Below are 12693 nucleotides of genomic sequence, written 5' to 3'. Positions count from 1 at the left end.
AGAAAGAGAGCAGAGGAGGTAAGTTGAAGCCAGATCAGGGAAGACCTAGAGTCTGTCCTAACATGCTGTGTGATGTCACATAAGCCACTGCTGTCCTCCAGGACTTGCTGAAATTGAAGATACTGGCAGAAGCCACCATCCTCTGGATCTGTGACCTCTATGATGGGCATTAGGGGACTTTGCAATTATGGGCGTGATGAGGGAGGGACTTGGGACTCAGCAGCAGTATGAGAGAGCAAAGAGGAAAGAGGCTAGTTTGGGAGATGGGCCATGATCCACAGGCCACCGTTTGTAATTAAGTGGTTTATGATCCTGAGTCATTAAAAACTTACAAAGCATACAGAGAAGAAAACTGTAAAGTGTTCGGTCATTAGAATACAAGGATAACACTTAGTTTTCCTAAAAGCCCACCTTATTGTGAAATAAGGAACCACTTTAAACTGCCTGGCCTTTAGAACGGCACTTTGATGGCTAACTTGCCCTTGTAATATGCCATTTGCTGCCTTGGTCTGTAAATGAAGTTGGGCCCTTCATGAAGTGAACACAGAGGAGGTGAGCCCACCCGAGTCAGAGCTGTGTGGCCAGAAGTGCAAGCTGGTCAAGGCCATATCTTCAGACAGGCAGTGAGTGGCGGGAACTTACAGTAGAGTTGCAGAAACCTCATTCCAGGCCAAGCTCTGTCCCTTACTAGCTGTGTGACCTCAGGCAAATTAACTTACCTCTCTGAGCTTCAGTTTCTCTCCTGTGAGGAACAAATAAGGCTCCCACAGCATTCAGCATCCTGAACGGGCAGTCCAGAAAGGCTGATTCCTTCCCACCTGTCAGAACTGACAGGATACCAGGCATTGTTTCTTTCATCAATTGATTTATTCATTCAATGAAGATATCTACGTGCCTGTCACACAGTAGTAAACAGCAGAGACATAATCCCTGTGGGCCCTTATTAGGCTTATGATATAACAGAGGGGACAGATATGACACAAATAGCCATACAAAGGAATAGGTAATTGCAAATTTGGTAAGCGCTACATACAAAGGAAAACTGTAAGATGTGAAAAGAATTATAAGAGGGGGGCCTAGTCCAGATGGGGTCAGAGAAGCTTCATGAGAAGGTAGTAATTCTCCGGGAGTTCCCTGGTGGTCCAGTGGTTAGGATTCGGCACCTTCATTGCGGAGGCCTGGGTTCAATCCCTGGTCAGGGAACTGAGATCCTGCAAGCTGCGAGGTGCAGCCAAAAAGAAAGAAAGAAAGTAATAATTCTGATGAAATCTAAAAGGATGAATAAGAGCTGGGAAAAACTGGGCCGAGGAGAAGAGGGTGCCCCAGGCTGAGGTCAAGGAGAAAAGTCTCTTTTTATTTAACAAATAAAGGCATTTCATTACAAGCCCGTAGTTATGCCACCTGCAGTGTGGTTTGTTAAGAGTGACACCAGGAAAGTCACAGGCCCACAATGGGTAGAGAGGAAGCCCTTGTTTTTACAGAACCTTGAAATTTAGCCCACTGAGCTTTCAAGAGTTTTCTTCTACCTATCCACACGCTTGTTGTTTGCAGGGTTCTTTGTGGCCATTTTTCTAAATACTTTTGGTAGTAACTCTTGGAAGCAGGTGAATCTAAAAGCTCCTGGTCAGGTAGATGCTTGTTCTGATCACCGCTGGAGGGGGGCCTAATTTTCTCCCTTATCAGAAGCAGCAGAACCCAATGGGAGAAGCAGATGATGGACACATGAGTCCTGGGTTTGGGACCACCATCTATGGGTTATGTGACCTTGGGCAAGTAACTCAGCCTTGCTGAACTCCGCTTCCTCATCTGTAAAAGCTACTCCACAGAGTTGATTCCAGTGTTAAAATAATATATTCGAGGATGCTCTACAAATATGATCCTGGCTCGCATCCGAAGTCTATCCTCTTATAACCTGTGATATTTCCAGCTTTCACTCTGGGCGTGGAAGAGGAGAGAAAGGGAGGAATCAAAAATGACCTCCAGATTTCACTAGGCATCCCCAAGGAAGTAACCAAGATTGACTCTTGCATCTAAATGTTGTGAATTTATCTTAAGGTACACAAAAAATAGATACATTTGCAAAAAAAGAAGAAGCAAGTAATAGAATCGTCCTTTGTGATTCTTTTGCACTTTTCCAGAAAAAAAAAAAAAAGGAAATATATTGTGGCAACCACCAGAAGCTGAATGCCAATGACCACAGTCTTCAAATCTTTCCGTCTCTTGTTGACATTCTCACTGACAGTGTTTAAACAGGGCTGGGCTGTTTACACACGTTCATTGCTCACTGTAGCCCAGCAGGACCTATAAGGGAAAGCCGTTCAAACCTTGACATATATCACCTGGTCACCTCAACCAAGAGGTGTGAGCCACAAGTCTGAAGGAGAGGGCAAGCTCTACTTTCATCTGCTTTACCACAGCCCTCAAAGAAGGGGCGCTGAGATTTCACAGCCAGAGCTGAGAGCTGGGAAGAGCTCAGCAGAGTAGAGATGCTCTGGAAGCAAGACATGGGTGTCGTAACTTTGTGTTGTCAGAAGTGGTGTGAATTCCCAGAGCGCCAGAAGCATCTGCCCTCAAATATAATCCACATTCTCATTCCAAGACAACATGAAAGTGACTTAGGGATGGGTGCACCAACACCCCCTCCCCCTGCCTCGAAGAATGAGAGCAGGCGTAAGGCTTAGTCTGGGGCAGCATCCTTTAGCACAGTTCATAGTGGTACTTAGTGGAGCTCTTTATTCATCAACCACATGGGTGGAATGCGTACCATACATATGAAGGGGAACTTGGAGATAAGTAAGGCAAATCATTGACCTCATGATTTGGGGAGGGAAATGAGACATACATGTAAGGCTTGTCAAGGAGTATGCACTCAGCTTATTACCTGAACAAAGGGTTGACTGAATGAATGAACATAAGGCCATAAATGCAAGCAAGCCCATGGTACAGAAGAAAGCACAGGATTTGGAGTCTGAAGACAGAGGTGACATTCCAGCTCACCCACTTTCCAGCTAGGTATTAAGCTGGATACCTCTGCTTGTTCCCCCTCCTCTATGCCCCAGGGACTGGCCTCTATGGACCACCTCCCCTGGGCTCCCCTGTTGTCTGTCTTCTGGCTGGGCTCAGCCAAAGGGCATCCCTGGAATGATATTGGGAAGGAGAACAGGGTTTCTTCCCCTCCTCGCTGCCTCGTCCTCTAGTAGCAGCCCTGTACCTGACACCTGCAGCCCCACCACTCACTACATTCCCTTCTCACTGGGATCCAGGAACAGTGGGTCCTCCCCCTGCCCTTGTGGCCCTAGCTTCTCATTGTTGCTGATGCCTGGAAGCCTCAATATGCCTTGCCTTCCTTTAATCCTGTCTACAACTCTGGAAAGAGTTCCTTCCTGGAAACCACCTGAAACAATTCTGTTTCCTGTTGAGACCCAACTCATTCAGTAAATTAGAACATGACATGGAACTTCTTAGAGTGTTAGGTTCTTCCCTTTTGAAATGAAAATAATAATAATACTTAGTATCTAGCACCATGCTTGAACATGGGCCCTCAATAAATGTTGACTGCTTGAATAAATGAATGGATGGATGGATGGGTGTGTGGATGGCTGGCTGGCTGAATGAACGGATGAATACGTACGAGAATTAATGACAAGATGTTAATGTATTAGGTATGAAAATATTTATTATAATTCTTATTAAATGGCGAATGAATGTAATAGATAACATTAACTCTCTTGATATCATACAATGAGCATGGGTCAAGAATCAGAAAAACTGAGTCGGTTTTTCCATTTGTTAATTGTGTGATCACAGGCAAATTATTTTCCCATGCTGTGCCTCTATCTCCTCTTCTATAAAACAAAAGAGTTGAGTTAATAACCTCTAAGGGGCCATCCAGCTTGGACATCCTATCAGGACTAAGCATTCCAGAGAAACATACAACAATTTGAATTGGAGAAATTAGGGAAGCACTCAGGGCAGAGGCAGAGATCTGAACAATATAGTAAGAACTAGAACAGTAGAAGGACATTCCAGTGAGCAGAGACTGGAGGGGATGAAGGGGAGAGAGGTCAGTCAGTGCTGGTGGCCAAGAATAAACATCCGGCTGGAACAGAAGTCTCTCGTGGGATCTTAGGGGGCCTTGAACATCAGGCTGAGGAACTGACACTGCAGAAGGAAGGGGTCTGACTTCCTCAAGGCCCCGGAAGCCAGTGGAGAAGTAGGATTCTAGTTTCCTCCACTCAACCCTCTGAACTGCCATCGGGGTCCCTGTCTTCATCTCCTGATGGCAGCTGCTTCTCCCTTTTGTGATTCCTTTCTTTGAGGAGAATGTTACTGGGTGAGGAAAACATGTGCTAAGGGATATTTCTGGCACTGTTCAAATCTTGGCAAAAGGCTTGTTCCTGTCATCATCCTACTTGCATTTTAAAATCTGTTAGTTTGCAGGAAAGTCAAAGGCAAGATAATCAAAAGAAAGTGATTTATTTTAATTACTGCAAAAGTATCAATCCAGACAAAAAGTTTATTGGCTCTTGAGCAAGAATATTACCTTGAAGGACCCTAGACACCAAGTCAAAGCACTTGGAAAAAATTATGAAAATTAACAATAAGAATAATAATCCCAAACTATAAGATACATGGGGTTATTTGACAATGTGGCTAGCCCTGGGAGTTTAGGCATGGCCCTTCGTTCTCGGGCCTCAGTCTCCCCGTATGTCAAGTAGACCCAATGGTGGGCTCTAAAAGCCTCTCCTGCCCGGGCGGGGCCTGAGCTCCCAGCTCTCTTTCCCCTCTGCTGAGAACAGCATTCCTGGGAGGGCACAACGGAACTTGCACCACTTTGGTTTCTGCTTGCCTGACCTCTGACCCCTGTGTGGCCCCTCAGAGCTACGGAACTGAGGCAGCTGCCCAGCTCTGTACCCTCTGTGGCTTTGGCCAGAGATCAAGAGGAGTCAGCGCCAGCCTGCAGTCAGGCTGGGCCTCTGTGAAGGGGTCATCTAGACATCAGCCTCACTGCCACTGCTGGGGACAGGACTCGTCACCTCTAGTGAATGCTTCCCGGGGTGGCCCCCTGACCACTGCCCACACCATGTGGCTCACAGGGTGGTCATTGCAAAATGTTCCTCCGTGGTTGATGTTAGTCCCAGCTCAAAAACGTTGGCAAGGTCTTCCCTGGTGGCACAGTGGTTAAGAGTCCGCCTGCCAATGCAGGGGACACGGGTTCGAGCCCTGGTCCGGGAAGATCCCACATGCTGCAGAGCAACTAAGCCCGTGAGCCACAACTACTGAGCCTGCGCTCTAGAGCCCGCGAGCCACAACTAGTGAGCCCACGAGCCGCAACTACGGAAACCCGCGTGCCTGGAGCCCGTGCTCTGCAACAAGAGAAGCCACCGCAATGAGAAGCCCACGCACCGCAACGAAGAGCAACCCCCGCTCGCAGCAACTACAGAAAGCCCGCACGCAGGAACGAAGACCCAACGCAGCCATAAATAAATAAATAAATATATTTATTTAAAAACAAAAACCAAAACGTTGGCAACAGCCCCTTAATGAGCTGCAGCAGCGTATCCCCAAGAGGCACCCATCCTGTAAGATGTTCCTCAGAACCCCAGGCCACATCACTTGAGTTTGGAGAACGCAGCCTGCTGTGTCTCGCTCTCCCTTGCAGGGTCCCAGGGCTCCAAGTCCCCAAGGAGAGAGACCTGTTCAGGCCCATCGAACCCAGTCTGGTCCCTGGTAACTCTCAGCCTCACTTCCCCCAGCTCCTCTGTCCGCCCTAAAGTCCAGTGCAAGTGAGTTATTAATTGATAGTTGATCATTTTTTTGAGTGTGAATGTTGTAAAAATATAAACTTGGAGAAAGAAAAGGAGAAAAAAGCAGGATCTTAAGCAGGAATTACCTGAAGGAGCCTAGGTTTCAGTTCAAAAGCCCTTGAAAAGTTCAATTAGACTAATTATTCTCTCATTTTTTTTGTCCATAAACTATGAGTTCTCCACCCCCTCCACCCCCCACTGGCCTTTGTTCATGCTGTTCCCTCAGTCTAGAAAACCCCTCCCCTTTGTTTACCTATGAAAACCTTTCATCTTTCAAAGCTTTATTCAAATGCCTCTTCCGAACACCCTCCCCGAATTCCATACTAAGAATTTATTACTCATTACTATGTGTAATTTATTACTCATTACTCACAGGACTTTTCATGAATTTCACTTGAAGTACTCTTCTTGATAGCCATGCATAAGAGCTGTCATTTTTTGGTACCCCTCTGTGCCAGTATTAAATTTTGTAACCAGTATTGCCAGTTGTGTGCAAGAGGCATACTGGTTAAAAAAAAATTAAAATAGCCCCTGTTCTCCATGATTCTGGGTCCCCTCCTTTTAGGTCATTTCCTGGGAATCTTTTCCGCAGACATGCCTCCATCTGAGTCTGTCTTGGCTACATCGGTGGAATTTAGGCATCAGCTTCCCTCACATAAAAATAATCTGTTGAAATCAGAAAGAAAACGGTTCTGAGCTCTAAAAGGAAAGAAAATGAGGTCTTAATTAGCAATATTTCCCAGATTAGGAGGTTTAATTCTTTGGCATTCCGACGGTCAGAAAGGAAATTGAGAGCAATGAAATGGGCACAACAGGTCCCGTGGGAATAGGCAGAGCAGATGTCATAAAGCACCGGCATTAAATGTTAGGCTTTTGCTCAAGTCTTTTTCGTCTGGAACCAACCCTAACAAGCCAGTGGCATCTTAGAAACAGCAGATGAAAGTTTGGGGGTGGTGATGTAGAGACACTGAGAGATGCGAGAGCTGAGTGGATGACATATATAAAATCTGTGCAAAAGGAAAACAGATTTGGGGCCATTGGGTGGAGGGGCAAATAGTCCTCTGAATGTCGTAATCTCAACCTCTCTGGACATCACTACACAATAGTCCAAAACTGATCATCACAGAAGTGCCTGAATTATCAAAAAAAAAAAAGTTAGATGACCTGCTGTATCCTCTCTTAGAAGACAGTGATTTGGGAAAAGAAAAATCATTGTAAAATTATAAGTGTTTGTTCAAAAAGTTAAGATTTTCCCCAAGAGATCCTCACAGTTTATTCCTCTTGTTCCTGGAGCTATGTTTAAATATCACTGTCTTGAACCTTGATTTAAATTGCAGCCCCACTCACCCCTGGCATGCCTAAGCTCCTTTTCTTCATACCACTTGTCACTTAATGTAATATGTAACTTAGTGTTTGGTTATGAGTCTTCTCTCCTATCCCAAAGGAATGTAAACTCCACGAGGGTAAGGGTTTGTCTGTTTTGCTCACTGCCGTGTCATGGATGAACTATGTGTCTGGCAGCTAGTAGGTGTTCATTCTTTACTGAATGAAAGCATGAATGAATAGACAGTTATTTGGAAAACATTTAAATTTTTAAAAGTCATTCTGTGGAAATACTGGCTAAATGCAAAAAAACTATTTGAGAATTTTTAAACATAGGCACGTTAATTTGTTGGCAAATACTTAAGGTCATACTCTATGCAGACATTATGCAATGGGGATTTGCTTATTGTGTTCACATTCACAATTTTGAGTGCCCCAAAACTCCAAGTATTCCACACGCAGAGTCACTGACACACCTGAGAGACACATGAGTGCACACACACACACACACACACACGCACACACGCAACATTCTGGTTCCTCCAGTAGCCTACCTTAGGTTTTTATCAGCTCTCTTATGTAAAGGTTTGACAAGTCTGGTCTATGTCTCCTTCAGAAAATTCTTAGAAATAGTAAGTGATGATATTGATTAGAAATGCTAGTGTTTCCCGTGAGTGAGTCTAGAATCCATATTTAATCACCATTTATTGTGATGTTGGCGGCAGAGACTGTACCCTGGAAAGTGTACTGGACGTAGAGCCAGAGAACTTGAGTGCGAGCCCTGGCTCTGTTGCTGAAATGCTGAATGATCTTGGCAAGTTATTTAGCCGCAAATACCTCACTCAGAGGTTTTTTCTGTACAGGACTTGGTAAGCTATGAAGTACCATACAATTTTAAGGAATAACCATTATCTTGGTAAGAAGTAAAAAGTGCATTACCTGTCACCAGAAATAGAGCTGACATCAGATCCTGATGACTAATGACCCTTGAAACGCATGGGTATCAGTCTCGATATCTTGCCCACCTTCACTGCTATGCAATTTGCTGTGTGACCTTTACATGTAGGGCCTCAATTTCATCATATACAGAAAAGGATTCCACCCAGTTCCAGCATGCTGGGTTGATTTCTCTGATTCTGATCGCAACTGACAGGGTCTGTAGGTCTGCAGCAGCAAACTGGGATGGCTTCCAATCATTCATGCAGTCTAACCTGGTAGTTTTCTAAATTCAACACTATAAACGTCATTCATTCATTCGCTCATTCATTCCTTCAACAAATACTTGCTGAATGTCAATTATGCGGCAGAGGCTGTATTAGATGCTGGAGACAAGAAATGGCAGAGGACACAGTGCCAGCACCATCCGTGATCCGAGTTGAGTTGGAGAACCAGTTTGATGATAAACATATTGTGTTGTTCACATTAGGACCCACGAGGAGACAGCAGCAGGGCGCAGGGGACCACAGAGCAAGGCCTGACTTACTCTGGAAGAGACAGAGACAGCTTCACACGGAGATGGATTTCAGTGGGACGTCAGAGGACAAGTAGGAGGTAGCCAGGCAGGGGCTGAAGAAAGGCGTGTCATTAAAGGAAGGAAAGAATGTGGAAAGGTCCAAGGACATTGCACTTGGGCGGTTTAATAGCACTTACTGTGTACCTCTTGTGTGCTAAGCACTGTAGAGGAAAGCAGATAGGATAGAGCTGACGAGGATTAGATTGTCAAACGCTTGAATGCCATGCTCAGGACAGACGTACAGCATTGTTGAATGCAGACAGAGAGATTACAGAACATGATCTCTTTGTGTAAAATTATTTACCTTCATCATTCAAACATTCAACAGATATTAAGTGCTAATTATAATATATGAAACACTAGGGATCCCTATCTGAGAAGAACATGTCCATAAAGTGTGATAAGTGCACTGATTACAGGAACACCGAGCAGGAGGACTGAATCTAATCTGGGAGGAGGGATGGCTGAAGGAGGACTTCCCAGGGGAGGTGACGTTTTAAGCTGAACCTCTAAGGGAGAAGAGAAACTCTCTAGGTGGCTGGAGAAGGAAGTGGTTTAAGAAGAAGCAGAAGCGTGTGTGAATGCCTGGAGACCCAAGGAAGGAGCTGGGAGACGTCAGTGAGCCTGCAGTAGAGTGCGCAGGAGGGATGTGGCCTGGGGTCTGTGCTGCAGAGTTTGGGCTCCGCCTCAAGGGAAGCCATTCGTGGATTTTAAGCAGACAGTGACATGATGAGATTTGTATTTTGGATATGTATGTCTATATCCATGTAACTGACATTTCCCACTTCACCAGCTTGGTATGCAAAAATGTCACCCTTCCTGAATATTCAAATCTTAATGGCCAGGAGCCCCCAGCTCAGCCAGATTAGAAGAAAGATTCTATATTTGAGATTCTCTCCCCCAAATATTTTTTTAATTGATGTAAAGTTGACATATAACACTGTGTAGGTTTAAGGTACAACATGTTGATTTTATATACTTGTTATTGAAATATGATTACCTCCCTAGAGTTAGCTAACACCTTAGTTACATCACATAATTTATCCTTTCTTTTTTGTGGTAAGAACGTTTAAGATCTAGTCTTTTAGTAACTTCCAAGTATATAATACAGTATAGGTAACAATAATCACTATGCTGTGCATTGGGTCCCCAGAACTTATTCATCTTCTAACTCCAAGTTTCTATCCTTTGACCAACATCTCCCCGATTCCCCCACCCCCCAGCCCCGGTTTCTATGAGTTCAGCTTTTTTAGATTCCACATATAAGTGACCCAAATATCTCTCAAGACCTGTCCCTAGTCTATGAATCAGTCTTCACAGGCATGTGCTTGCTGCCACCTCCCAAAGAACATGAACTTGGCTGTGTCCTTTGAAGCTGCTCCCCTTGGTGGAAGGCCAGCTTCTGCCCACTGCCTCCAGGGTGGTCTTGCTGCAGTCATTTAACATGGGGGTCCGTGTCTTTCCAGAACAGTGGCCTTCTGGGCAGCCAGGGTCCCTCTGCAGCCACGTGTGCGTCCTCTGCACCCTACTTGCTGCCTCCATGGTGGCCGGTACAGGCCTTCTGTTTCACCTCAGTGTCTCCTCAGGAGAAAAGGGGGGACTCTCCAGCCCATGTCACATCCAGAAAAGGCCTCCTGCAGCAACTAGGGGACAATTGTGACAGCTCTTGTGGATCAGCCCCTTCTATGCACATAAGCAGAAGCCCACTTATCAGAAGGCGTGACTGAGGACTGGTGGGGTCATGTCAAGAGTGGCTCTGAGGTCAGCTACCTGCTCCGCCCGGAAACAGCATCCTCTCTGACCTCCATCCCCCTCCTGTCCAAAGGGTCATTCCTAATTCCTTTCACTGCTGTCCAGGGGGGCACAGCTCTTCTGGAGGATGGAGACCACGGTCCATCCCACTCACTCACCAGGCACGTTTTTGGAGGCTGGCCACCTGCAGGTCAAGGCAGCTCACCCCCACCACAGGGACCCCTTCGAGCACCCCAGGGCAGGTCCTGGGCCTGTCTCCTCCTCCCTCACCCTAAGACCAGCCTTATTTCCTGCCCAGGATGATCCACTTTTCAGAATGAGTGACAGTGGAAACGTCACATCCTTCCGGGATGTGGGGCCATAACCTCAACAGAGAGTGACCTCAGCATATTTTGTAATATATGTTAAAAGCTTATATATGCAGAGAGAAACGTCTGGAGGGCTGTTTCCCAAACTTTAATAGCAGTACCTCTGGGTTTTAGTGATTCTTACAATCGTCATTTTACTTTAGTATCATATTTGAATTTTTTCTTCACAGTGACTATACATCATATTGTATTTTCAGGAAAAGAATTTAGGCTTTGGAATCAGATAGCCTTGGCCTATGGCAAATCAGATCATCAGGTTCCTCATTTATAAAATGAGGAAAGTAATACTATTTCAGAAGATTGTTGAGAAAAAGTCAATATTATTTCTATTATTTTCTTTTTTTTTAATAGATTTTATTTATTTATTTATTTATTTATTTATTTATTGGCTACGTTGGGTCTTCATTGCTGCGTGCGGGCTTTCTCTATTTGCAGCGAGCGGGGGCTACTCTTCGTTGCAGTACACGGACTTCTCATTGCAGTGGCTTCTCTTGTTGCAGAACACAGGCTCTAGGCGCGCGGGCTTCAGTAGTTGTGGCTCGCGGGCTCTAGAGCACAGGCTCAGTAGTTGTGGTGCACGGGCTTAGTTGCTCCACGGCATGTGGGATCTTCCCGGACCAGGGCTCGAACCTGTGTCCCCTGCATTGGCAAGTGGATTCTTAACCACTGCAGCACCAGGGCAGCCCCTCTAATATTTTCATTACTTGTAACTGACCTGGATAATTTTACACAAATACATAGATATGATTACATTATATACCCAGGTGAACTTTCTTGGAGTCCATTTTTTTCCTTTTCCTCTGTTTTGACTCCTCCCTCCCGCTCTGGTCAGTGCTACTGCTGTCACAACTCCTGTTACAGCTCCTTGTCAAACCCAGGCCAACGGCCCATCACGCACAAACCATGTTGACAACCTAGAAAGTACCTTCCATATCTTCCTCTATGATAATACAATAATAAAAGCATACTGATATATACACTTAAGTGAATACACATAATCATATAAAAGGTTTTTTGGTCATTTGTAAAAAGAGATCATATTACACACAATTTTATGCATCCTACTTTTCTCACTCAACAATATGTTCTGGAAATCCATTCTAGGCATCTGGAGAAGGTCTCATTTTAATAGCTGCATGATTTTTTATGATTTGGAAGCAACATACTTTATTCATCTGTTCCCATGTTTATTGATATTCACTCTGTTTCGGCTGCAACACATATACACACACACACACATACACACACACACACTACCCCTTTGTTACATAATCAATTTTATTTCTTTGCAATAGATTTTCAGGAATAAGATTTCTGGGTGAAACAGATATAGCATAGCCAGTCAACAATGTTTCAAATGCATGCCTGTTACATAGTAATTGCTCAATAAAATGAAACCTGGGTTTATTCTTATTATTAGGCGAGAAGTTATATTTTGGAGAAGTTGAGTCATTTATTAGATTCCCCATTTAGATAAATGACATACACTTTAAAGACATGGGTTATCTGTAATAACCAAACTAACCACCGTCCTCTCTTTGTTTATACGAAGTCCAAAGGAAATGGGACTTCACTGGAAAACTAAAATAGACATGAAAGTTGACCTCCTTGTTTCCTCTTTGCCATTTCAAATCCATTTCCTCAGTGAGGCAGGAACTCAGAGGCCAAGGGCGCTCCCATAATTGGTGATACTTGTTTTGTATTTTTGAAAATTGTTATCAGCTTATTTGTATATCTGATTTGAAAAACAAAAAGAGGGCTCATTAAAGCATTTTCCCTGTTGTGAATAAGGAACCAATTTGTAGCCTTTGAGTGAGACTGATGAATAAGTTCCTGTGTCTGCAGCCTCAGCCCTGCCCTCCCCCGGCAGAAGCTCACAGAGGAAAATCAGGCAATTTCTAGTTTGAAAGTTCTCGTTATATTCAGCTGC

The sequence above is a fragment of the Balaenoptera acutorostrata genome, chromosome 12 (assembly GCF_949987535.1).
Source record: "Balaenoptera acutorostrata chromosome 12, mBalAcu1.1, whole genome shotgun sequence".
Lineage (NCBI taxonomy): Eukaryota > Metazoa > Chordata > Mammalia > Artiodactyla > Balaenopteridae > Balaenoptera > Balaenoptera acutorostrata.
Note: the sequence above shows the minus strand (reverse complement) of the source record.